Source organism: Micrasema longulum, unplaced genomic scaffold (genome assembly GCF_059751315.1).
Source record: "Micrasema longulum isolate JH-2025_06_02 unplaced genomic scaffold, ASM5975131v1 h1tg001210l, whole genome shotgun sequence".
Classification (NCBI taxonomy): domain Eukaryota; kingdom Metazoa; phylum Arthropoda; class Insecta; order Trichoptera; family Brachycentridae; genus Micrasema; species Micrasema longulum.
Genome location: NW_028278397.1, coordinates 49,861 through 76,589, shown reverse-complemented (window position 1 = coordinate 76,589; position 26,729 = coordinate 49,861).

The window sequence follows — 26,729 nt, the reverse complement described above, 5'->3', positions numbered from 1 at the left end:
CATTATAATGTTATCTCTATTTATTTTAATTATCACAAAAAGGAATTGATTATTTACCGCAAAATATCAGTGCCTTAGATTAGGTATTTCCCATATAGGAACCGATAGATCCGCACAAATATTTTGATGTACCTCACCACTTCGTCTGTTTGACCTCTTCTCGCCATAACATGATAGCAAACAATTTTGTAAATTTATGTACATGTTTGTGTTTTTAAAATAAATAAATTGAATTCAAATTCGAAAAATTCAACTTTGTAACGACTGAACCGGCCTTGATGGAATTAAAGTGCATTTATTTTGCTCGGTTTTTTTAAATAATTTCAGTCTTTAATAGTCTCAAATCTTACTCATAACGCCAATGTGGAATGATTATTTTAACTGATGGCGGTTTAGTGGACAGATGAAAGATATTGTCTATTGCCTTAGACCACATAATCATTATCGCTTAACAATATTTTAAGTTTGCCCAAATTTTTGTAGACAAGGACTGGATTCAACTCCTTAGGAAGCTGTTAATATTAACATTTTACAACAGAGATGAAGAACATTTTAGAGAAGGTAATATGGAAGTATAGGCATTTACGGGGCTTATAACCTGTCGTTAGCTGATTTAAGTGGCCACTTTACACACTGTGTTTAAATATGGGCAGAATGGTTAATCTTACTCAGTGTGTAAAGTGGCCTCTTAAACCAGCCAATGACTGATCATAAGCCCTGTAGATGCCTAGATGTCTATATTACTTTCCCTAAATTGTTCTTTATCTCGGTGGTAATATGATAACATAATGTTTAACCGGTTGACATTAATAAATGATTCTGAATGTCTTAGTGCTAAAAATACTGATAAAATGGTACCTTTATTCTCATAGTTGTATGACATAATTTTTTTTTTTTTAAATAAGAATAGTTTTATGTTAAAAAACTATTCTAACAAGTCTTTATTCGATAAAATATACACATTATTACAATATTAATACATTATAAAGAAAACAAAGTATTAAGATATATTTTGTCCCGATAAACTATTCAATAATAATTTGTCATCGGGTGCTCAGACATTAGTTTGAATTGGCCACTTTACACATTGTGTAATATTTACCATTCTGCCCATATTTAAATATCTATATCCTTTCGATTGTTTCATCTGTTGATGTTTGTGTAATTTTAAATAAACTTTGTGGGACTTGTTTATTACCTTCTCTATGATGTCCTTCATCTATGTTGTAATGTGATTAACATTATCGCTCATTCTAAGGTTAATTGTACGAACTTCTGCAGATGCGTAAAAAGGCAAAAAGAGCTGTTTAAAAAATAATTACCAGAAACTATGGTAAGCAAGTACTTCTTCTGCAAAAAATATCACATGAAATGTAAGAAAAATATTTATAAAGGATATAAAAAAAAATATTAGGAAAATTCTTTTTTGATACTACGCCTTTCCATCCCAGAACGTCTCGACGAGGCCCCAGTCAAATATAGCATAAATGAATAATCTTTAAAAAAAAAATAGTTTATATATATTTTTACCGTTTATGTTTATTTTATCTTATTTGATCAAAAAAAAAATAACAATTTGTTTTACGTATTTACATAAATAAAATACTTTCAAACTATTACACAGAAGAATGAAATATTCAAGTACCTATTTGAGATGTAAAAAAAAACCTAAATTCATATGTTATTTATTTTTACTTATTCGTAATTTTACGTGAATAATATTAACACAATTATTTTGATAAATTACTGATTTAAATTTTTTATGTATATTTTAAATATTATCGGTGAATAAAGACCACCTATTTTTTATCTTAACTCAACCGGACAGCGTCACAACGAACTATCGCATTCCTTCCGTGCGCCTTGAGCGTAGACTCCGACTATACGTATAATAAGGAAGACAAAATGAAGAAAACAGGTTATTTTTTATTTTTTTTTCAAGTTTTCGTATTTTTTAAATTTTTATATTTGAAAATTTATTTATTAACCCTTACGGATTATTAAATTCATTCAAGATCCCTTTGAAGTATTGCGTGGTCAGCTGTTAATTCAATATTTTATTACTAATACATTTAGGAAAAATTGAAATATTTTAAAGTCATCGGCATAGAAAAGATAATTACACTCTCACGGGGAACCAAGATCGTTTAAATTTTTTTATTTTTTATAAACGATAGGGGAACCACAATCGCTTATAAAAAAATAAAAATAATAATGGTCCAAGATTAGAGATCAGATGTTACAGTTAATGGTGGTTCTTCAAATATATTTATGCATTCAACCTGGGTTATGTTTTTGAAATAAGATATTATAAAATTTAGAAGATCGCCATGTATGGTTAACTTTGTCAAATTATGATCGACTTATTTGACAGTATCGTTCATTTTCTTGCTTAAATTAAGTGGGAATTTATTGGATCGGAATTCTGTACCAATTTGATAAGATACGGAAGTTAAGAAATCATTTCATATTTATTTATTTTTTTATAAAACAGAATTCAGCGCGTATAGCGGCAATGCTTTTAATATCAATACGAGTTCTTTGATGAGGAAGTCCAGTGGTTTCCTTTTTGTTAATAGACCATTAAACTAAGCTAAACAAAAGTGTTTTTTATTTTTATGAATCGTATTATCGGCGCTGTGATTTTGAAATTACTCCGCCTGTAGCTCAATCACAAATAACTATCGACGTGCTATTATTAGGCGGCGTGATAACAATTTCTCACCATGGTTGTTTATCGTATTCGCGATCACAATGGAACATCCGTGAACACCTGATATTAAATGTCAAAACATTTACGTTTCGCGACGTACAATCCTTGTATAATCATATTTGAATTTCACTGGTGTAAATATGGAAAATATTCCAAAACTGCTATTTTTATTTATTTATTTATTATTTATCTTGCTATTTATTGAATTTAGCCGGCGGTTGGCAAGCTAAATGTCAAGAAAAGCAGTCGCCATAGTAATTGTAATTAAATTTTTACTTTTTTGTAGTAGATACTCCTTACTATTTTGCAAATGCAATATATTGTATTCTTTTTTATAGCAAACGCCGATTAACGTTTAACGAGGAAATCAAAAAACAAACTGACACGAGCGTTGACTTAGAGATTACACACGCATCGACTTATGACTGCGATAACTTAAGCATGTTAATTATTGTTCATTGTAATCGCTCCAATGCTTAGCATGTTTTTAAGCACGTCGATAGTTATTTGTGATTGAGTTACTGTAACCTTACAAGCTATAATCGGAGAATTCTGCTGATTGCGGATTTTTTTTCGTATGTTTTCGAGAAACTTTGCGGTACAACATGCGTTAATTTTTACCGCGTGTGAAAAAACATTTTTTATATTCAATTTCCCGTAGCATTGAACTTCCTCATTCACAGATAAATAAGTATAATTATGAAAGAATAGAAAATGTGTATATATTAAAGCAATAGCATAAATATGTTTAAAAGTTACACCAGACAACAATAAGTAATAAAGCCTTTCAAATGCCTAGATCCTTCTCAAAAAGATTTTCTTATCCGATAAAATGTCTGTAAAACAAATGTATTAATGATCATTTCCAGGACATACTGTAATTTTCTGTTACGTGAAACTCATTATCAAAACCTTTTCTTATAACTATTGTTAAGAATCCAAGATGAAATAATAGCTTTGAGATGTTTAGAATTCTGCTTTAATTATTACTTGGCTTACTAAGTTCCTACTTGCAGTGAATTGTTCCACGGGAAGAGGTTTTAAAGCATATGCCTACATACGTAAATCAAACGCAATACTCCATTATTGTTCTCATTCCTTGACAGAATTATGAAGTCAGGATGAAGACGTGTGAGGTAAACTCCAAAAGTTTTCGCGCCCAAGAGGTTTTACAGAAAAAAATTGTGTCCTTACTGGAGTAACCCGCGCCCATGAAATTTTGCCATCAACGATATATATTTATTCATTTTTCTTACGAAACTTTATGAGAATTGCCTTAAATAATCTGGAGATGTAAAAGTCTTAACTCTATAAAACAATTTGTGCATGTACAATTGTACAATGACAGGAAACGCGTTATTTTTTTTGTAGCTGGTAATAATTTTTATTTTACTTACTAAAATGAAAAAAAAAAAAATGAATACGTAACGTTACACAGATTTTCTGTTAAATTAATATCGATAACCTACATGAGGGGTAAAATTCAATACTTGTGAACAATGAATATAGTGAATGTATTGAAATAGAGGTGTTTTTTTAATGTTTTTTTTATTAATCAATTTATTTCATATATGGTACATGTTTTTTTAAATATATACAAATCTACTTTATACATCTAGTAAATGTTATAACTGTAACTCTCCAAAAAAGAAACTAACTCTTGTGCTTACTTACACTGTTATTTACACTGTTATAGTTATTTATTTATTAGAATTTATGTCATTTTGAATATAAAAGTAAATGAGAAAAAATAATTTAACTTAGTAGTTCATTCAACTATTTTTAGCATAGTCCATAAATTAGTGACAATCATTTTAAAATAAAATACGTATTAAAGCGTGAAATTGGAAGTACGTGGTAGAAGAAATCAAGGCACTTAATTGAAATAATAAAAATACGTATTAAGTTTAATTAAACTTTATTTTTGAGTGTTACCAGTGACCGGATTTTGTCGTAACCGACACCGACATCGTAATATTTCAAAGTGTTATTTTATTAATTACAATTTAGCTTTTGTTTTTGTTTTCCTTATTGTTATCTTCGGTGGAAGAAAGTTAAAATTTACTACATACAATTTCAAGATAAAAATATTCAATAAAACTTTGCGTAAAATAAAAGGTACAAATAACATTAATATGTATTTTTTTTAATATATAAAAAGAACTCACAAAGTCACTGGTCTTGCAATTCCACCATAAAATGTCAGGAGAAAAAATCAATTAGTAAAAATCAGGTAGTTTTTTGAAAAATGAGACATCATTAGAGATGTCATCAAAATCACAATTTAATTTTTGTATAATATATATAGGTATATATTAAAAGACGTTCGATATTAAATCATCGCTATAATAATCTTAGCCGACTTTTATTTAACAAAGTATTGGTTTTCACAAAATACTGTTTTTACTTTTAGAATGCAAAAAAAAGGTTTAGTTTCTCACTAGAATATTCTCGATCCGAAAACTTTTGGTATTTACCTCATAATTAATATTATTTTGTACTAGTATAACGATTTGTAGAACCAGATTATTATGGCACCATCATTAACTATATTTAAAATATTCTATTTTCCCTTTTTATATTAAATAAACATTTCAGTATCATTTATTCATTTGATCTTTATTTCAATTCAATTAATTTATTTAAATATAACAAATACATTACAAACATACATTTAATACGTACATATTATAAAAAAATAAAAAATACATGAAAGAGACTCATGTCAAAGTAATAGGCATTGTTTTAAGTATGGCCAAATGTTTGTAGACAAGCTGGATTTATCCAGGTTTACCAAACAAACAAAAAAATATATATAAGAAGTATAAAAATTGAAAAATGGGTTTCAGGCGTTGCCTCGCAGGTGAAATGGTTCAAACAGATAAATCACACACACGATAAAGGTTTCAGCTCTTTTACTTCACAAAAGTCAACAGATGGAAAAGTTGTGAAAATGAGGATGTATTAACATAGGCATAATGGTGAATGTTACACAGTGTGTAAAGTGAACGCTTAAACCAACCAATAACAGGTCATTAGCCGTGTAAATACCTAGACTTCCATATTGCTTTTTCAAAAATGGTTTTCCTCTCCGTTGCACGAAATTGAGATTTAAAATTTCTAATTATTTACACGTTTAAATAAATATATTACTAATATTTTTTTAGAGTTTTCTAATCATCTTATAGCTTAAAATCACAATTTTGATAAGGATAAAGCTGTAAAAAAAATCCTTTGAAATTATAAGAAAGGACTTAAATGAAATAATATGGTGATTTTTCACATTTAAAAGCCTAAAAAAATTAAATTCTTTAAGTAAATAATCAAATGACTTTTCAGAAGAGCCCACTTTTTGAATTAAAATAACCAATCGGATAAACCCCACCTCTACCCTCCCTCCTTCACAACTCCCTACCAATTATTTAATAAAAGATTAAATATTTTTTGATTAAGCTTAATGCATGTTTAGACATGGTGGTGTTCGCATCTCTATAAATATGCATGTGAGTTATGTATTTTTCGGAAATACTATATATATATATACTACGGTGATGGTGAAAGTTGTGGTGTATTTTAGTATTTGCATGTTAGTGTAGTGAGTGTCCTGACGAAGAAACGGGTACGACTCGAAACCGGCACACTAAAAAAGTCGTTAAAGGGGTATAAACTAATATTTACTAATACTTGTTTAAATATATTGCTATTTTCAATCCACGTTAGCTTATAGAAATACATACGTAGGTGGTGAAAGGATTATAAATGAATACGTAAGCAACGAAATCAGCTTGCTTAAGTCACGTGTAGAATGTAGAGTGTAGACAGGGCATTAAATTTAACTTATTTGACGCGTGTAACGTAACTGATGACATATTCAACGCGTCCTAACTTCATCTTATACATTTGTAGTCTTCAAACATTTACATTATTTGGAAATATATCACTTTGACGCAATTGTTTAACATGTCTAATTTCATGGTAGTATAAAATAAAGGGTTCAGATATATAGGTGAATGTCAAAAACTGAAGTTTTCAGATAAAACCTTTTTAGGTTTTCAAACATCTTGAAAATATAAATAAACGTATAACCTGTTTAATGTTAAAAGCCTGCACTGTTTAAAACGTTCTAAAATGTTTTTAATAAAACCAATTATCACTTTTTTTTATGTAAGTATTTGAGTTAATTTATTCATTTATATATTTATTCATTTATTTATTCAGATATTTAGAACATTACAGAAATAAGACCCTATTCATTCTTAATACAATTATAGATCACAAGTTATAGTAGATAGCAGTGGCGAGCCGTGATTTATTTTATAGGTAATCTATAAAAAATGTTAAAATTTGTACCTACCTAACATGTAAGTAATAAATAAATGACTATTTTTTCTGTGGTTCTGTGAAAATCAACTCAAACAACAATTGTTATGAACCAAGTGATATACGTAGCTTTATTCTACACTATTTTCATAGAATACTTGTACAAAAGTTTATTAACAAATACCACAATGACATTCAGCAGATATTTCCATTATGATCTGTCATTGATAGTGCTGTCAAAGTGCAAACACTTGAGCACTGGCCGATTTCTTTTAAAATGAATAATGCCAAAAACGTCCACTGCAAACGCCACCTGTCCTATATAATACATAATATGTCAACGGTATCCTATCAAAGAAAAATAGTCCGTCGGAAATAATGTTCGAAATACTAGTTTCCAAATAGAGAATCTTCAAATAATATTTGTAATCTGCAAGTTTATTTTAGTACTAAAAAAGCCGACTTGGGTTAAAGATGAAAAATACAGTGTACTTTTTTGTATGGAATAATAAGCTAAGGTAATCGGCTATATTCATCGTTCACTGAGAATAGGCAGGGCGCTGCGCTGGCGCTGGGCGCACTTCATGGATATTTTTTTTGTAGGAAGGTATGAACGGTGATTTATATTAAATAACAATTATTTTATTTATTTTCCCATAAACATGGTTTTTATAAAAAATATTATCTTAAGGCAAATATATTGGTAAGTTGTTCATAATCGCTTATTTTGACGATTCGCACCTGGAAGACAGTTAAAATAATATAACAAAATGTAAAAAGAAAAATTAAAAATTAAAAAGTGCTTTGTTAAGGGAAGGCCTACTGTCGTGAAATATGTAGACATCCGAGGTGATGCGATTAAGTAGCAAGATTGCTCTACCAACCGACATAACCATTGGCAGGTTGGTTATGCATCGTGGTAGGTAAAACAATTGAGTTCTTAGTATTTACTAAAAAATTTCAATTTTTGGTCCATTTTCAACTAGTTACAAATAACTCACTTTTATAAAATGTCAATTAGTAAGGGTAGAGTGGGTTCGGACGAATTTGACAATTTTTCGGACGGTTCGGGGAACTGTACCATATATACCAGGCCCCGAGCATCTCGGCACATATGAAGTTGCTTAGATTAAGATGGGCTGGACATGTACTGTACAGAGAATGCCTGATTCACGTGTCCCTAAAAGATTAATGAGCGTACACCCGGGTGGAAAGAGATCAGTGGGAAGACCCAGACTGAGATAGGAAAATGAAGTGAGAAAGGATGCAGCCCAGTTTCTCCAGGTGGCAAATTGGAAGACGGCGGCTGAGGACAGACAGACTTGGAGGCGAAAGTTGCAGGAGGCCAAAACTCGATATAGGCTGTAGCGCCATCGGAGAGAGAAAGTGGGGTTCGATCCTCTGACTTCTGATTCATGTATACACGGGATCACAACCCGATTAAAAAAATATCGCTTTATATCCAGTATTTTTTTATTGAATATAAAAAATGCCTGTGTTTTCATGATTTACCCAAATATTTCATTTTGAGGGACATTTTCAACGAGTTGTACATAACTCACTATTAGAAAATGGGAATCAAGTTGGGGTAGAGTGGAAATCGAACCACAGACCTTTGAGCCGTGAGTCCGAGACACTAGTCACGGTACCACAATCCGATTATATGAAAGAACATCCGTCCTTTATCGCCTGTGTGCAGTTTTTTTTGTTTAGGTTTCTTGGAAAGTGTTATGGGGTGGCCTTTGTAGCCTTAGTGGTCTGGTAGTAAAACTTTTCTTTATAATTAGTGTGGTATATTTACAAGATATACAGAGGAACAATAGTAACAAGTGGACAAGTGTCTACAGAGGAGGCTAGCTGAAGAATGGCCTGTTGGTCTAGGTATGTGGGGGTACCTTGTGACCAGTAGGTAGGTGTTGTATTGGGAACAATACAACCCTTACCTACACCTCATACAAAAAGTAACCTTGGAATGCTTTGTAAAAAAAATAAGGGCTTCGTTGTATTTTTTTAAAAAAAAACAGATTTTAATTTGATCCTCAAATACAATTTTTAAAAATAAGTTCAATTTTGTTTGATATAAATCCATTGATTTTATGAGCGGCGTAAAAAAAGTTTTTGATGTTAACACGAAAATTTACGTCCCCTGTCCATATGATCGGCTTATACGACGCAGCTTGAAATTCTATAAAAAAGAGGGGTATGTATAATTTTTCACCTTTCCATTTTACCCCCAATATGCCTGTGGCTTGAAACTAAATGATTCAATGTCAGATTTCATATTTTTTTTGCCACCATTTTGCGGAAGGTCGATGTTAATTAAAAAACTTTTATTTTCCATTTTATACATATGCACGTGTTATAATGTCTTTTTATTAATATTTGTTATCAAAAACGTCAACAATGCCGTCAACGTCAACGTCAATAACGCCACAAAATGACTAAAAATTACTCTCCTGTAATACGAGTATAACGATTTACAACATTGGCCCTCGTATATTCAAGCAACAGACATAAGTTTCTGTCAATATTTTCAATGTCTTAAAAGAGCTAAGAAATATTTTGTATTTATTTTATTTCATTAACATATACGGCAAATCTGCCTTTTACAAACATTTATAATATTAACATATTTGGCTTAGTATTTTTTTCCTTTTTTTTCAAAAACATGAATTTTAAAAACAAGATTTATAAAAAAAAATTTAAAAATCAAACCAAAAATTATACAAGATTTATATTTTAAAAAATAACCTAAAAATTATACAGCATATTCAGTAGAGAGTTTAAATAATAAAACATTCCACAATAAAACTGCAAGAAAATCATAAGTACTGTTTCACACAGCTAGGCAAAGTGAACAAAAAACTGTATATGAAATGCATGAATAAATAAATATTATTACCATTCACCATCTTTGAAAAAGTTCAAAAGTACATTAAATATATCAGATATGTGGGAATAACTATTGCCGAGTTCATGAAGTCTATTTAATACTGCATTACAAGTATACACTGTCCGTGAATTGTTGCTACTAAACGGTGGCACCTGTCTAGTCATTATTCCAGGCACCCTGAAGTTGATGAGAGATTACAGTTCAGGGCAATCTCATATTGAATCAGATTTGAATAAATTTAAAAGGTCTGTAATTTTCCTTCTATCGTTTTAACAGGTTTAATGTTTTTAGTAAAAATCGTAATTTAAAAATTTATGACTGATTCTAAGTTTAAAATTTATATACTGTAAGAATTTTTTTTGGACTCTTTCAAGAGAATTTTGGTGACAGTTGTAGTAAGGAGTCCATATTGTAGAGTTATACTCTAACAGGCTTCTCACTAATGAAGTATACATCAACTTCAAAGTGCCCCTGTTTTTGAATTCCTTAGTCATACTTAAAATGAAGCCTAACATTTTTAGAGATTTACTAGTATTATTATTTATGTGCCTAATAAAGGATATTTTTGATCAAAAACGATACCCAGGTCGCGCACCTCAGAAGTTGAGCCTAATTGCATATTACCCATCAAATAATCAAATAAAATTGGGTTTTTTATTCTAAAAAATCTCATTATGTGGCATTTTTTAAATATTTAATTGAAGTTTGTTGGTTAAGCACCACTGGAACATTTTGTCTAAATTACGTTGCAGAGTCACACAATCATTTACGGAATTAATAACTTTAAAAATCTTCATGTTATCGGCAAATGGCAATATTTCCACATCATCAAATACATCCGTTATATCATTAACAAAGATGATGAACATTATTTCTTGTTTACTCTAGTTTCATGTAGAATAATAGGGTTCTATCAACCATACATATTAAGTAATTATCCAAAAAGGATTATAAAAGTTTATGCTCGTACTAACTTGAGCCATAAAATTCATATTTAATTTAATAAAGGAATATCTCTTCCCGCCAACTTACTAAAGAAAGCATCGCGAGAAAAACAAAAAAACAAAAACATTTGTAACGTACACTTTAATATCACTAAGACATTATGACACTATTAAACTGGAATCACCTCATATTTCATGCTTGAAATCTTCAAGGACAGGGGTGTATCAACTTTTTGGCTCAAGGACCGTAATGACTGTTTCTCAAAGTCAACTTGGGCCAGAAGTACAAAAACCTTACATACCCCTATCCGCACTTGATGGTGCATAGAGCACTGCAATGAAACACTAAATGCAACGTATCTCAGTAATTTGTTACTTTAATACAAGGTTATCAGTATTACGCTTCCGGTGCCCCTCCAAAGACAGTGAAACATTGCAATGTAAATTTACATTGAAAACAAATACATACGTCTACCCTGCCAAAAATCTAATATAGTTGGATTTGCATATTAGTGTAATTATTCTCCTAATGAAGAGACGTTTTGAAACCGGCGGGAAAAAAACGCCGATAAGTGGTTATATACAAATATTTGCTTACATGGGCAGCACATTGACACAATAGTGAATTAAGCGTTTAAATTACTCGATTTCATAGTTAGTGCCTGTAAGCCTTTTCATAACCTCCAAATGCTGAAAATGTTATATTTTGCGCACGTACGCATTATTTTATAATAGTGCTCTACAGTGTGGTCTCCTCAATGTTCGAGGCATATTATAATAATTGAAAGGATTCAAAACCATCATGAAAAGTTATATTCAAGAAGCCGGAAGATATCATAAAATTGACACCTTTAAATAATTTTTTTTGGTGATTTATGACCTGTCATCTTTAGACTTAAGTATAATTAATTGTTCATTTTCTTACTTTTTTCCGTTTATTGAGGTTTTTATAAATTATTTAGGCTTCATACCATTCTCTAGAATTGAAATTAAATTTAATGCAGTTGCTCTCTATAGACAAAAAAATGCAAATTAATGTCTTTATCGCAATGCACATCAACATTTTTTTTTTAACAAGTAAATAAAAATATTGGTTTTCACTCTTTTTTTAGATGACGAATGATACCAAGTAATTTATCATCAATATACGAGATCTATTCGCCGTAAAGGTGGGGTATTTTTTTTTTAAATGTACTCATTAATGACTTAGATGTTATATGGTTGACAGAAACATGATTGATGGACGCCAATTTTAAAGCTAGTCATTTTGACAAGAGATACCATGTATATCGTAAAAATAGAGTTTCTTTTCAAGATACTTCAAACATTACTAGTAACTTAGTTTAAGAAGATGCGCGCTGGTGTCCTAATAGTAAGTAAAACTAATCTATGCTCCGCAGAATAATTATCTTGGATTCCACAATAAGAAAGCATTTGGATAAAGATTGACATATTCGGTATGAAACCTATAAATTCATTTTTATGAAGTAACTTTTTCACTAACATATACTTTACTCACTTAAATATATTATATGTATGTAGGCACTATGCGCGGTCCGTCCATATATTGGGTGGAATCAATGCTTCCCCAAAAATTTTACTTCTAGACAATTAATACTTAATGTTAGTTTATAGAGAATGCGCATCTTGAACATATACCTTTTAATATTTCACCGTTTTTGCTTGTATATGTAATTTTTAATACTATTTAAATGTTATTTGTATTTTTTTCTTTTTATATACTTTTTTTGGCTTGTATACATAATTTCAATTTTTTCAACGTTTTTGATAAAAAAAAATAACCTGTATTGGGTGTGCGCATATTTTGTTAATTAAAAAAAATGATTTTATTTTGTACTAGTTCAGTATGTATATATACATCCATGTTATTTTTAAACTTTTTCAATTTTCTTTCCCAGATTGCATAATGTAAACATTATTTTGAATTTATTTCCATGCCTAGTATTCTATTTATTCTGTTATTTTCAAGTATTTTTCATACCCTTTTTAATTTGTAGTATTTCATAATTTTAATTTTTCTGCTTTTGTTAAATAATATTATAGTTTAAAATTTAAAAACGTCTCTAAAAAAATTATTATCTGTATGTCCCTAAATGAGTTTTTTTTTAAAAACTCCTTGGGAATATTGTATATAATTATGTATAATATGTTTTCAATATAATAAAAATAAAAAAAAATTTAAAAAAAATAATTTTTATTTAATAAAATCAACTATAAATTTGCTCATATTTTAAATAACTACAAGAAATATTCGGTAATTGGCGTTTTGTTTAAATCGTAGTGATCTGAGATGGGTTCCATATTCATTCATTAATAACTCGGAGGTAAAAATTGCGGAGACATGCCCACACACAACCTTGAAGCGCGGACTGGTAAAAAAATTACACTGTGATCTGTTTGATTCTAGAATATGTAAGTTCCTCAGTGAAGAATTTCACATGTCCGCGCAAATAGAGATCTTAAGTATCTGTGGAACCAATTCTAACAAACACATCAAGGTTTATTTTTCACGTATTGTGGCGGTTTTGTAACAAATTTATCACTTACTCGGTTGACACGGTGGCAATATAATATTAAACTGTGAAATATAACTGTTTTGTTCTAAAATTATGGCATAAATTACTTTTTAGTTTATTTCAAAGCATTCCATTTGAATTTCTGTGTTAGTAGTAGGCACAAATTTTACCCATGTATGTGTCTAGTACCAAACGACTGCTTCCCTTATTGAGCGCCTTACCGCACGCTCTGATATGTGCCTAAAATAGGCAAAATATTGTTCAAAAAAAAATGATTCAGTTTTCTTAAAAAAAAAAAAGTTAAATTCTTAGTTTGTAAAAAAATTATCTCTAAATATAAAAATATAAATATTTAAACATTTTAAATAATGCTATTGTTTTCTTAAGTAAAATAATATACAAAATTATTGACATGTCTCCTCAAAGTTAATGCTTTGAATATTAATAAACAATGTGTTTAAGTTTGTGTCAGCGTGCCGCGTGTCGGATTGGACGCAAGTATCGCGGGCCGTAGTTAACACTCCCCCGGTCTAGGAGAGTGAAATAATCTAAATTGCCTAACAACGTGGATACACATCAAGTCATCCATGCTTCTTCTATCTCTCATTCGGGGTCTGAAATTCCCATTTCCCGCTGAAATTTTCCCGTTTTCACCCACTTCATTTTTTGCGAGTTTCGTGAACGAATATAATTCTTTTCGTCTCTGCGAAGCCTCCAGAGATGTCCCGGCGCTAGAACAATAAATACTCAAACGCTTGGCTTCCGGAAGATGATTAAACGTTTTCATTTTTCAGGGGCTTTTACTCCTCGACCAGATTCTCGCTCCACAACGCCTCCTAAAATGGAGAACATTCATCAAATGAAATATTTCAGCCGTCGTTACAATGCAATAAAATTACCGCGTTTTATATCCTTTCTACTACAAAAGATACAGTTTCTCTTGCCAAGTAATGTCTGAAGAAAGGCAGAGATTCAAATTATCTATTTATTTAACACGATTTGTGTTTGCAATACTGTCAGAAAGCCTTTAGGATTCTTATTAAACACAATAGATATTTCAACAGAGTTTGACAACATTATAAAGAAGAAAATATACATTATTGGGCATTCATAGGGTTTACTAAATGTTATTGGTCGATTTAAGATATCACTTTACCAACTGTTTAATATTCGCCATTCTGCCTATGTTTAAAATAAATATTTTTTAAGGTATCTGTTATTTTTTGAATAAAAGCAAAAGAACTGAAACCTTCATTGATGTATGTGAGATTCATCCTAAAAATGTTACAACCACTTACCGACTTCCCTGTGTGTAGTGGTTTTAAGGGTTTTGAGACGTACCCTTTTCTTTGTCTACACAATAATTACACCTTATTTCATTATATTATTTCATAGTAATATGAATTTGTCGGCCTCGTGGTGTAATGGTCAGAGCAAATGTCTACCATGCAAGAGGTCTCGGGTTAGATTCCTGACAGGGTTGATATGAAATATTGATTTAAAAAGGGTGTATTCACACTAGAATATTTCACAGTCCCTGGACTGGTACCTGAAACGTAAGACTGATAATCTTACCTTCTTGTAACAAAAATGTAATGATTCAACTTCTAGATATCATGACAATTGGTCAAAGAATCAAATTCAATGTTGCTAATGAAATAAACAAAATTATTAAAGGAATAGTTCCGAGATATTTTCAAAATAAACTAAAAAATAATAAGTTCTTTTATAACTATGCAACAAGAGGATCTAAAAATATAAGACTGGAAAAGAAATCAAAAGCAATGTCCCAGAACTGCCTTATGTACAACGGAATTCAATTATTTGAGGAAATGCCAGAAAGCATAAAAAATAAAATAAATGTAAACATATTTAAAATCAAATGTAAAAAGTATATATGTAATAAATATTAGGTAATATATAGTGTAAATAGTGAATACAATTAATGAAAATGTACATATGAAACAGTGAATATTATAAATTAAGTGTATAATAGTGATAAATAATTTTAGAATAAGTGTAGATGTAAATATTGTGTTGTAAATATATATTTTACTATGTTAATCATAGAACTAAATAAAATAAATCATAATAAAATTTAAAAAATGATCAAGATACGCTGCGATTGGTGTACCAATGCAGTGCCCTAAGCACCATTGGGTGCGGAAAGGGAATAATGAATGAAAAAGAATTTAATATTATTAAAGAGATATAATTTATTAACTCATAATATTATTAATTCATTAAACATATGCATTATAATAAAGACTAACTTATAAGCACCTACTGACAATTTAAGGGTACAATGTTTTTGTAAATAAGTTTTTGTTAAAATATTTTTTCAAATACATGCACTGATTACAAATTAGCTTCATAGGACCTCGATACTACGCTGAATCAAGAAATAACAAACCCTTCCAATGATAAATTCCCCGTTGAATTAAAAAATGACTCCTCAGAATCGGAAGAAAACAGCTGGAAGAGGTCGTAAGATCAAGAATTTAGTGCTGCCTTTAAGAATCAATTTTATTTTTCATTCATTATTTTTTTTTCAATTTCTATAATCTGTGATTCTCCTTTTGACTCAAATCAGTTTTTGGATTGAGATTGTTAGTTGAGTTTTTTATCGATTTATTTCATATAATTTTATTGATTATTTTTGACCATATTCAAATAAAATAATCCTTTTTCTAATATTTTTATTATAATAAAGTAATGTTCTTCTGAAGCTTTCGAATATGTATTTGTGTACCTAGTGAAGCTGCTGGGAATATTTTCTTGTAATTTTATATGCCAATTACTTATTTTTATTTTATTTTATTTTTGTATCGCAAGTTTATACTTTTTTTGCCAACAAACACCGTGTTCCGGCACTGAACTAAACTTAACTGATATAATAAAAAAATATTTAATATTCTGGGATACTTGAAAATACTATACTTAGTATACGATACTTGGGTTGTGACTGATTGACATTGCACACCGCATATCGATAATATTAATTTATTGATATATAAAATTTAAAATACAGTCCACTATTTCGTAGAAGCCCTAGGGCTTCGCCCCCGCTATTTCTCGCCCCGCATCCGAGTGGGAATTTGTTTCCCGCCAAATAGAATACTGTTATGTTGAATCTATTTATGTTTATGTTTATGTTTATAAAAGTAATTTGTGTCCTCTACAATAATTAAATAAAAATAAAATGAAGGTAAGATGATCAGTCTTACGTTTTAGGTACCAGCCCAGGGACTATGAAATATTCTAGTGTGGAATCAACCTTTGAAATGAATATTTCATATCAACCATGTCGGGAATCGCACCCGAGACATCTTGCATGGTAGGCAAACGTGCTGACCATTGCACCACGAAGCCGACTACATTATGTAATATATTTATATCGTGGGCATACAAGAGAAATTGACCAAGTGACAAAATCAATAATGTTCAGGGGAGCCATTTTAGTGTTCTTCTAGAGTTCAATTGCTTCTCAAAGATCAGATTTTTCAAGTAGGTGATTGGTAATTTTACATTATATGAACGGTATTTTTAACATTAATGTTAAGTATAAACGTATTTAAAAAACATTATAACTTTAAAATAAAAAAAATAAAAAAACTTAGTCAATTTTCCCTGTAAAATTTGACATGAAATTTTGCAGATAATCATTTTTGTTTCGTTCATTGAGAGAGGTAGTATTTTATTTTATAACATAAATTATATTTTTGAGATTTTAAATTTCAATAATCCATTTTTTATATTTATGAAGGTTAAATAAACACAGAAATACAAAATAAATGAAAAAGAACAAATAATTAAGAAGTGTTACGTAATATTCTAAAGAATAAGTTTTATAAATGAACTCTTTTAAAAAAAAAACCGTATCTGTCAAATACAAAACGTATACTTACTTACTAACTATTAACTTTTTACTGATGACATCACCTACAAGTAAAATTGACTAACTGTTACGAGTACTTAGTCAATTTTTTGGATCTTTAATTTACTAATAAAAGTGACTATGTATGTTAGTCAGTTTTGCTTGTCAAAAATTTGTGAGCTTCTATAAAATGGTCACATATTTTACAAATTAATTTTTTTTGGAGTGTCGGATCGATTTGGCATTTTAACCAGTCAAGCATTATGCTAATACGTAGTCAAAAAGTCTTTTTGTCATTTTTGAAAATGGTCACTTTTACTTGTATAACCACGATATATATTTACCTTCACATAAACATGAAATATGTCATAAAAATATATATCTTCACTGACACGTACAACAATAACTCTGGTACACTAAAGCAAGTACTTCGCATAAATATTATTATGTTGCAATAAAAGTTATCTTCATGAAATGTAATTGAGACACATGTTATATACATATACCGTCATATTTAAACCATTGTATAAATTCTAAAATGTGCTTTGTTTTTTATGAGAAAATTAAATTAAATAAAATGAATAATGTCATTCTGCCTGTTTTTTTGTGAATGACCCGCTAAGCCTCTATTGAGAGCCTTGTTAGCAGGTGGGAAAGAGGAGATATGGTAAAAAGTTATGTTGAATAAACCACAACACCATAGAATTAAGAATAGTCCAGAAGAAGCGTAGAATCTTATTTAAATATATCGGACGGTGTCCAAAAAATCTTTCACTTTGCCCTACTTTCGCCGCGCGCATGCGAGAAGTCACCGCGTTATGTTTCCAGATTGCGAAAAATATAATCATAACACAAATGTAAGATAATTATATTTAAAAAAAGTGATTTGTTAATTTCTCTAAAATTTTATTGTACACGTAAAATCATTGATTGACACAACATAGTTGATAACTGAAGGGTCATTTAATAAGAGTAATTGAATTAATGAACTTTGAAATTAAAAAAGAAACTAATTTTATTTAACATAAAACGGATATTTTTATGTCACTGTAAATAATATTTGATGTTTTAAAGATAATGTCCACCGCGGGGTTGTTTAATCCGAGAGGTCCAATTTTCGGTAGTTTTCTCATTAGATGAGCAAAGTAGCGTAACAAATTTGACTACCCTGGCAACACTAACAAAATGTCCATTTTGTTTTCTTTGATAATCTGACAGATGGTAAAATAGTTACATTTTTCAGTAATTCATTTGCTTCATACGCATGCATTTGCTACTTACACATGAAATGTGATCCTATCCTGTTTCTTTTTATCGCAGCAGTATTTTTACACTTTGAAACGACACAACTCGGCATAGTTGAATTCAAATCGGGAATAGCGTACTAAGCGACATCTACAAAGAAACTAAAGGTCAAAATGTAAAACTACTAATTTAAGAGTAGTTTAGTCGCCTTCTGTTTGATGCGCGTATGCGGTTTCTGGACTATTCTTAATTCTATGCACAAAACACAGACCAATAGAGAAAAAAATGTTTATTAGATTTTTTTCTTGCAACTGGCGGGAATCGAACCCGCTATCCCAGTATCCATTTGCGTCACGGCATCCATATTTCTTAAATTATTTCATTTGTTGATTTTTGTAATCTTAAAGAACTAAACCTTTTACTGATATGGATAAGATTCGTATGACTGAATTTTCAAATTGTAATTATTTGTTTTCAAATAAAGAAAGCATTATTTAAATCTTTTAAAGTCTCACTCAGGAGTAAATACCTTTCTGATAAGTTTCTAATTTATCATCTCTATATCGAACGATGTCTGTAGGGACTTTGTGTTCCTATCATATCTGTCTGCATAAAATTCAGAATCTCTTCCACAAACTCTTATTTTGCCTTAAAAACATATTTTTTCCTATTATTTTAGGCAAAATATATCATACACCTAGGTAATAAACTACGTTTAAGCGATATTTAAAACAGTTTTATAATAAATGAGCCATTTTGGCAATGGTCCATATTCACAAATTTGTCCTTCGTTCAAGAAGTTAAAAGCAAAATGTAGGTTACCTCTTTCTGGAGTTACTCCGTGCACATAATTTATTGGTCTCGTATAATCCGAGAAAAAAAGCAGAGAAAACGGAAAAAAGGGGACATTAGTTATTTAAATAGCTTCAATATGTTCACATAAAAAATCCTGTATGTATTTAATTTATTAATTTATTCATTTTTGCGTTATAAAAAATATGCAACATTTAAAGATGATTTCTCCTTTCAGGGGTAACCCGTGCCGAGGACACTTTAGAATGCGCATAGAAATCATTACACGCATAGAAAACATTACAAAATATTACCCACAGTTCAAATCATTTTTTAATTTATTATTTATTAATTTATTTATTCATTTATTCATTTATTCATTTATTCATTTATTCATTTATTCATTTATTCATTTATCTATTTATTCATTTATTCATTTATTCATTTATTCATTTATTCATTTATTCATTTATTCATTTATTCATTTATTCATTTATTCATTTATTCATTTATTCATTTATTCATTTATTCATTTATTCATTTATTCATTTATTCATTTATTCATTTATTCATTTATTCATTTATTCATTTATTCATTTATTCATTTATTCATTTATTCATTTATTCATTTATTCATTTATTCATTTATTCATTTATTCATTTATTCATTTATTCATTTATTCATTTAGTCATTTATTCATTTATTCATTTATTCATTTATTCATTTATTCATTTATTCATTTATTCATTTAGTCATTTATTCATTTATTCATTTATTCATTTATTCATTTATTCATTTATTCATTTATTCATTTATTCATTTATTCATTTATTCATTTATTCATTTATTCATTTATTCATTTATTCGTTTATTCGTTTATTCATTTATTCATTTACCTTTATTTTATCAGCTGGTTAGAAGAAGTTGGAATTTGGCAATAAATTCACAAATGTTTTATTTATATATAAAGAAACAAACAAAAATACGTATCCAAAAAAACAAAGTTAAATTTAATAATATATTTTTAAATAAACTCATTCCTTTTCTAAAAAGGAACGAGTGAGATTACATTTTAATGCATTTACAGAGTTTGTATTAAAAATATATTTATATAATATTTTTTCGAACTTATTTCCATACCGATATATTCTGGATATGTAGGTGAATGCATTTCAAAGTTGGTACGAGAATTGTTACAATAAAATAATTCTCTACTTCTAGTGCACCTACCAGGTATTCGAATTTGAATTAGTTCAAGTAAAGCAGGTAAAGCAGGGCGGTCAATTATTGATTTCATTATTTAAATAAGAATAACAAATCAGCTATAACTCTATTAACTCAAGTATATTATAAATATGAAGTATTAATAATTAACTTAAGTATTGCAACGGAGATGATATTTAAAAATTGGTGTGGCCGAATGACACAATCCATTTTTCTTATACCTACCTCAACTAATCACTTTAAAGCCTTAAAAAAAAATGTTTACTTATGAGGAAGTTCGGTGCAACGGGAAATCGGAAAAAAATATTTTCTTACGCGCGGTAAAAATTAAAGCATTTAATTTTACTGCAAAGTTTCTCGAAAATGTATGAAAAATTTGAAAAATTGGTTCTGTAGGCATTGTCACTGATAGTTCTGGTAATTCAACGACCAAGCCGCTCCATCTTGGCAGTTGACGTCCACGCAACCTTGTCCCTTTGACACTTCCCAGGAAGATAGTTTTCTCCAAACAATTAGAATTCCCCCTGGAAATATGTCCAAAGAACTGCAATGTATTTTCTCGCACATTGATGTTAGTCTTTCTTTTATGTCTAGTTCCTGGAGTATAGATATGTTTGTATGTCTGGATGTCCGGGTTCTGAAACCGGTCGGCATATTAAATGTATTTTAGTAATTTCACACAAACTAATTACGTCGTTATATTATTTGATAAAAAATATTATCGAAATCTATCCATTATATCCGTTTTTTTAGAATCCGATTGGCTAGAAATTTCCTATGTTTATGCAGGAACCTTTTTGTTTCACGAGTCAATCAATATTAATATCTTTACCTTAGAGACAGACGGATGCAAATCCAAACGTCAAGTGTTGAACCACAGCCTAAAAAATCTACTTTCTCTAAGTGATTTCTAAAAATTTATACCATTTATTTGTATTTTCAGTATCTTAATACATAAGTTCTTTCATTAAAAGACTAACACATCTTCAAAATCAATGGACACGATCATAAACAGAATACGAAAATCGAAAAGTTATTTCATCAAATTCTGGATTTGCATCCGTCTGCCTCTGGGGTACAGATATTTATAAAAATTGGAATACCCACAAATACAAATGACAGAATGTATTTTTTTTTTTAAATGAAGAGATGTAGTTCGAAATAAAACAAACAAAACATTACGTCAAATGAACAATTCACAGGATATTAAAGAATCTATTTTTCATCCACATGCTCACCATCTTCTTATTTGCATTGCAACTGACAGACGTCTTTATGTCAGGGTCCAACATATCAAAAAACCTGGAGCCCAACACCGTGAAATGCTTCTGAGAAGGGGCAGTTCTACTTTGAGGTAGGTACCGTAAAGTTAATGCTCCGTGCACATCGTATTTTTAGCGTATTTAAGTGGTGCTTGGGTGGCAGTATAACCATTATTTTTTAGTATAGTTGGCTGAAGAATAGCCAATAAAATTGCTTAAACTTTTACTTCGAGAAACCATTCCATCCTATGTGCAAGTTCAGTTTTTTTTTTTTGTTAATAGACTATTTAACTTAGGCAAAAAAAAATATTTATATTTTCGTATATCGTATCATCAGCGCTATGATTTTTAAAAGTTTTGTATTTCTGAAATAACTTCGCGTGTGGCGTCAGATGTTCTTCTCTGACATTTTGCATTGGTTCGTTTACGGTAAGAAAACCGGATATCCTTCATCGCTCTCATATTATTGGTTAGTTCACATGCATCAGTGACGTCGTTTAAAGTAATGCGTTTTTATTAAAATATTTTTCATTATTTGTTACGTACATTTTTAAGAAACTTTGCAAACATTTTTAATTTTTACCGCGCGCAAGAAAGCTTAAGTTCCTCATTGTACAAAATTAGTCCGCAACATAGCACAAAACACAGGAGAGTCTATTAAAATATGTTGAGTCTAAAAAAGTAGCAATAATTAAGATAATAAGGGCAAAAACTCGGTAATGACGTAAAGTTCACCCCTAGCGTTCATGACACATTGCGTGTTGACAGTTTCATCGGTTTTTATTGTTTTCCTTTTTTTAACATCTCTTTTCTTCGTAGCGTATTATGTCAGCGTGTCGCGTGTCTAGTGACATAAAAAAATATTTTCTCCTGTTCCGTCCAGTTTTTGTCCCTTTCTCATACTATTCAACAGTTACACTATTTCTAGCGTCGCATTACATGCCACTATTAACGATATGATATATTACTCTATTAAATAGATATACTAGTTAGGAAAACGTCAACTGCCATCATCTAGTGTTGAAATAATTACCTTATTCAACAATTCATTCATTTATAACATAAATATATTATCTGTGAATAAGTTAATTTAATTATTATTTTGTTGTAAAATTGTTTAAGTTGACAAATTTTAAAACGATACATTTACTCCTATTTGCGCAGTTTACGGTGAAGACGCTATGAATTATAGAGTAATTAGTTGAAAAATAATGAAGAAGAATACATTATTGTCTCATTCATTGTTATTATTTATTGTGTCCTCTTGTTCTCTCCATTAAAAAAAGGGACACAACTAATGGCAGCAACAATATAATAATTAATATATCTGATAAGCAACACCGTATTGAGATTTCTCTAAAAATTCTGTCAAACCATTGCGTTAGCAAGAACTGCACTTTCGTTTATTGGACGTACCTGAAAAAAAAATCTAATATTGTGGTTATCTAAACATTTTTCCTGAACAATTTACTCCAAACATCAAACCCTTTATGGGATTTGGTATATTTACTATATGGACACATTGTACTTTTTTATTTATTTGTTATATCTGTGATTTCAACAGTAATACAGCAAATATACATGTGCACACAAAAAACATGAAATGCAACCAATAACAGATATCCACAAATATATATTATACATAAACAAGTGGGTATAGAAAAAGAAGGTGTGGGTTAGTGTGTGGAAGTGAGGTTGAAGGTGTGTGTATATGTTAATAAGTATCAATTTAGTCTTGAAAAATTAAGTATTTGTAAACATTATAAAATTAATACTTTGTATGAATAATTATTGTTCAATATAGTAGAGTACGCAAATAAACATAAACAATGTTATATATTATCTAAATTTGTTTTAACAAAAAGGAGAAACATTTTTGAGAAGATAATATGGAAGTTTAGGCATTTACAGGGCTTGTGACCTGTCATTGGCTGGTTTAAGTGACCGCTTTACACACTGTGTAACATTCATCATTCTGCCTATGTTTGAACATTCACATACCCTCAACTCATCCATCTGTTGACTTTTGTGAATTAAAAGAGCTAAAATCTTTATAATGGGGGTAAGATTTATCCGGTTGAACTAATTCACCTACTAGGCAACGCCTGAAAATAATTTGCCAATTTTTATACTTCTTCTTTTACCAGTTAGTTAATTCAACGATGTTTTAAGAATGTCCAAATGTTTGCAGACTGGCTGGATTTCCTTCCTAGAGAGTTATTAAGATCACAAAGATAAGTGGCCCTGTGAATGCCTAGACTTCCATATTCCCTTCTCCAAAATGTTTTCCCTCTCTGTGCAACAAATTTAGATCTAAATAACGCCGTAGGGAGGAAATCCAGCCAGTCTGCATGCATTTGGACATACTCAATACATTGTCGAATGTGAAATATCTTCAAGGACTCAAGACTACCATTGAGTAGTAATTTTAGATCTCACTACATATTTATGACACACAAGCACATGATGACTGAACTAACTAGACTAGACGAGACATAAAATGACTAGACAATATTAAATTTCTAATGTAACCCTAACGGGTTTTTCAAAATTGTAAATAAATAAATAAAAAATATATTTACAGTAGGCATGCGATGCATGTGTATGTTTATATATATATGAAAGTAAATATGTATATTCAATGAGTGCAGTGGTGGTCACTCACACTAACAGAGGTACATCCATTAGTTTTTTATCATTATGTGACTCGAAGTTCCAGTAGCGATCTGACATCCTGACAAAAATGGTTAGAACTTCTTCAGCACAGAGACGTAAAAGAGCTGAAACCTACAAGAACAAAAGCTATGTAATATAATTCCAGAACCATAGAAATGTTGTAAGAGCCACAAGCTAAAGAAGTTATTGACTGCTTTCCTCAGTGAAATTGGTCTCACAGAGTCTAAGGGGTTGATGGTGGCAGTTAGATGGCCAACACATGTTATTATTTGAATTGTAATGATATGTTTTTAGTTCTTTATTTATTGAATTTTTAAGATTCTTTTTACTTTTTGCTCTGTTTTTACCATGTTTTTACTATATATACATTTTTTTATGGTTTTTCTTTTTACTGTGTATTTTAATATGTTTATTGCTGTAATTATAAATATATATATTTAATTTTTTTTTCATGCTTACATAATATATCATTACTTTTTTAGCTTTGTCTTTTACTATATTTTTTGCTTTGTATTTTGTTTTTTACTTCATATTTACAGGGTTTTTAAAGATGTTTTTTACTATATCCTTAACTATGTTTCTTACTATGTATTCTCTTTTTACTGGATTTTTCAATACGTTTTTACTTTGTTTTTTAGTACATTTTATACTATGTTTTAAATACATTTTTTACAATGTTTTTATTAACTATGTTTGGTTGTTCCATGTATTGAATAATGTTTTTTATATTTTTTTGACTGGCTTAAAACAGAGTAAATAACCCTAGTTATGTAGTCAAAGCAACGTTGCATAAATGTATAGCTTTATGTTTATAATATAAAAAACAAATAAATAAAATTATTCAATTGAATTTAATTTACTCAATTATATATATGCACATTAAAAATTATTACACCAAAATTCTTATGAATGTACGTATGCTATTTATGTATGTATGTATGTATGAATATGTGTATGTGTGTACGTAAATGTCGGTGTGTGCATTAGTTTTTTTTTTTTTAATTTCTACATTTACGTCATAAAACTTCCATGAATTTATTAAAATTAAAAAATTTCAAACTTTTTGTCACTGGTGATATTTTCATTTTTTAATTTAGTTTAGGAAAACTTTCTTGGCCTTCTTCTCATTAAAATTTCTGTGTTTTATTTTCATAAATGACTGTTTACCTAGTTGATTTTATGAACAAGATTATCTGATAAAATCAGTTTATTTACTACGTATCGGTTTGTAGGTCAAATTTACGAAGCTTTTTGTTCGTACCGTCTGCGTCTGTTTTACGCGTTGATGTATCCGCCATTTTGTATACCTTTCGTTTATGGTGGCTTCCTTTTGTCTGCAACCGATGGGATATGCTATTGGCTTAATGTAACATGTCATCAGAGCAAACTTCCTTCGTAACACCGTGTCAACACAACCCACATACACACCCTTGCATGACAAACACGAGGATGTAAAGAAGATAATACACCCATTTATGTTTTTTTAACCAGAAAATTATTTTTTTCTTATATTGCTGTAACGCCGTATTTAGCAAACAGCTTTTGTTGTTTTCATTTACATTTAAAGGTTATCAAATTTTTTTGTTTTTATTGGTTTACTCAATATATTATATCATAATATGTGAGAATGATAAGGCCAGTCAACCCTTTCAGCCCGGGTGCTCATTTAAATATGCACAAATTTTAAGATTTTTTACTCTCGTACCTACCCTCTTCTTTTATTTCTTCTTTTCCACGTCTGCTCTTAAGTGAAGCATGTGAACATCACCAGTTGCCTCCAGGAGACCCTATCGCCAGCCAGCATTTTTGTATCTTCCCACGTCAATCCAGCGCCCCTTAATTCCGCCGAATAAAATCGAAAGATCGTCATCGACGACCTTCCGGGATGGCGTGAGCCCGCGAGTTTAAAAAAGAGAACTTTACCTACCTACCAAAATTCAAAAACAGCGAGTTTATTTTTAATTACTGAAACCCGTAATTACATATTTTTTATATACGTCGGCGTCGGTAGTCAGCATTACGAACAAAAGTTCGTTTTTAATTTTAACAGCTAGTTTCTTTTGAAGGGAATTCGTCTCTTCAATGACGTATTTATAAATGATTTGTAAGGCAACTTTTGAGCATATTTTAGTAAATTTAAATCAATTTTATTGAATAAACGTAATATACATTTCAACACTTGAAATTAATTTTGTTGGTTGATTATTGAGATCCATTGTTTATAGACGTTAGATCGTGTATAAAG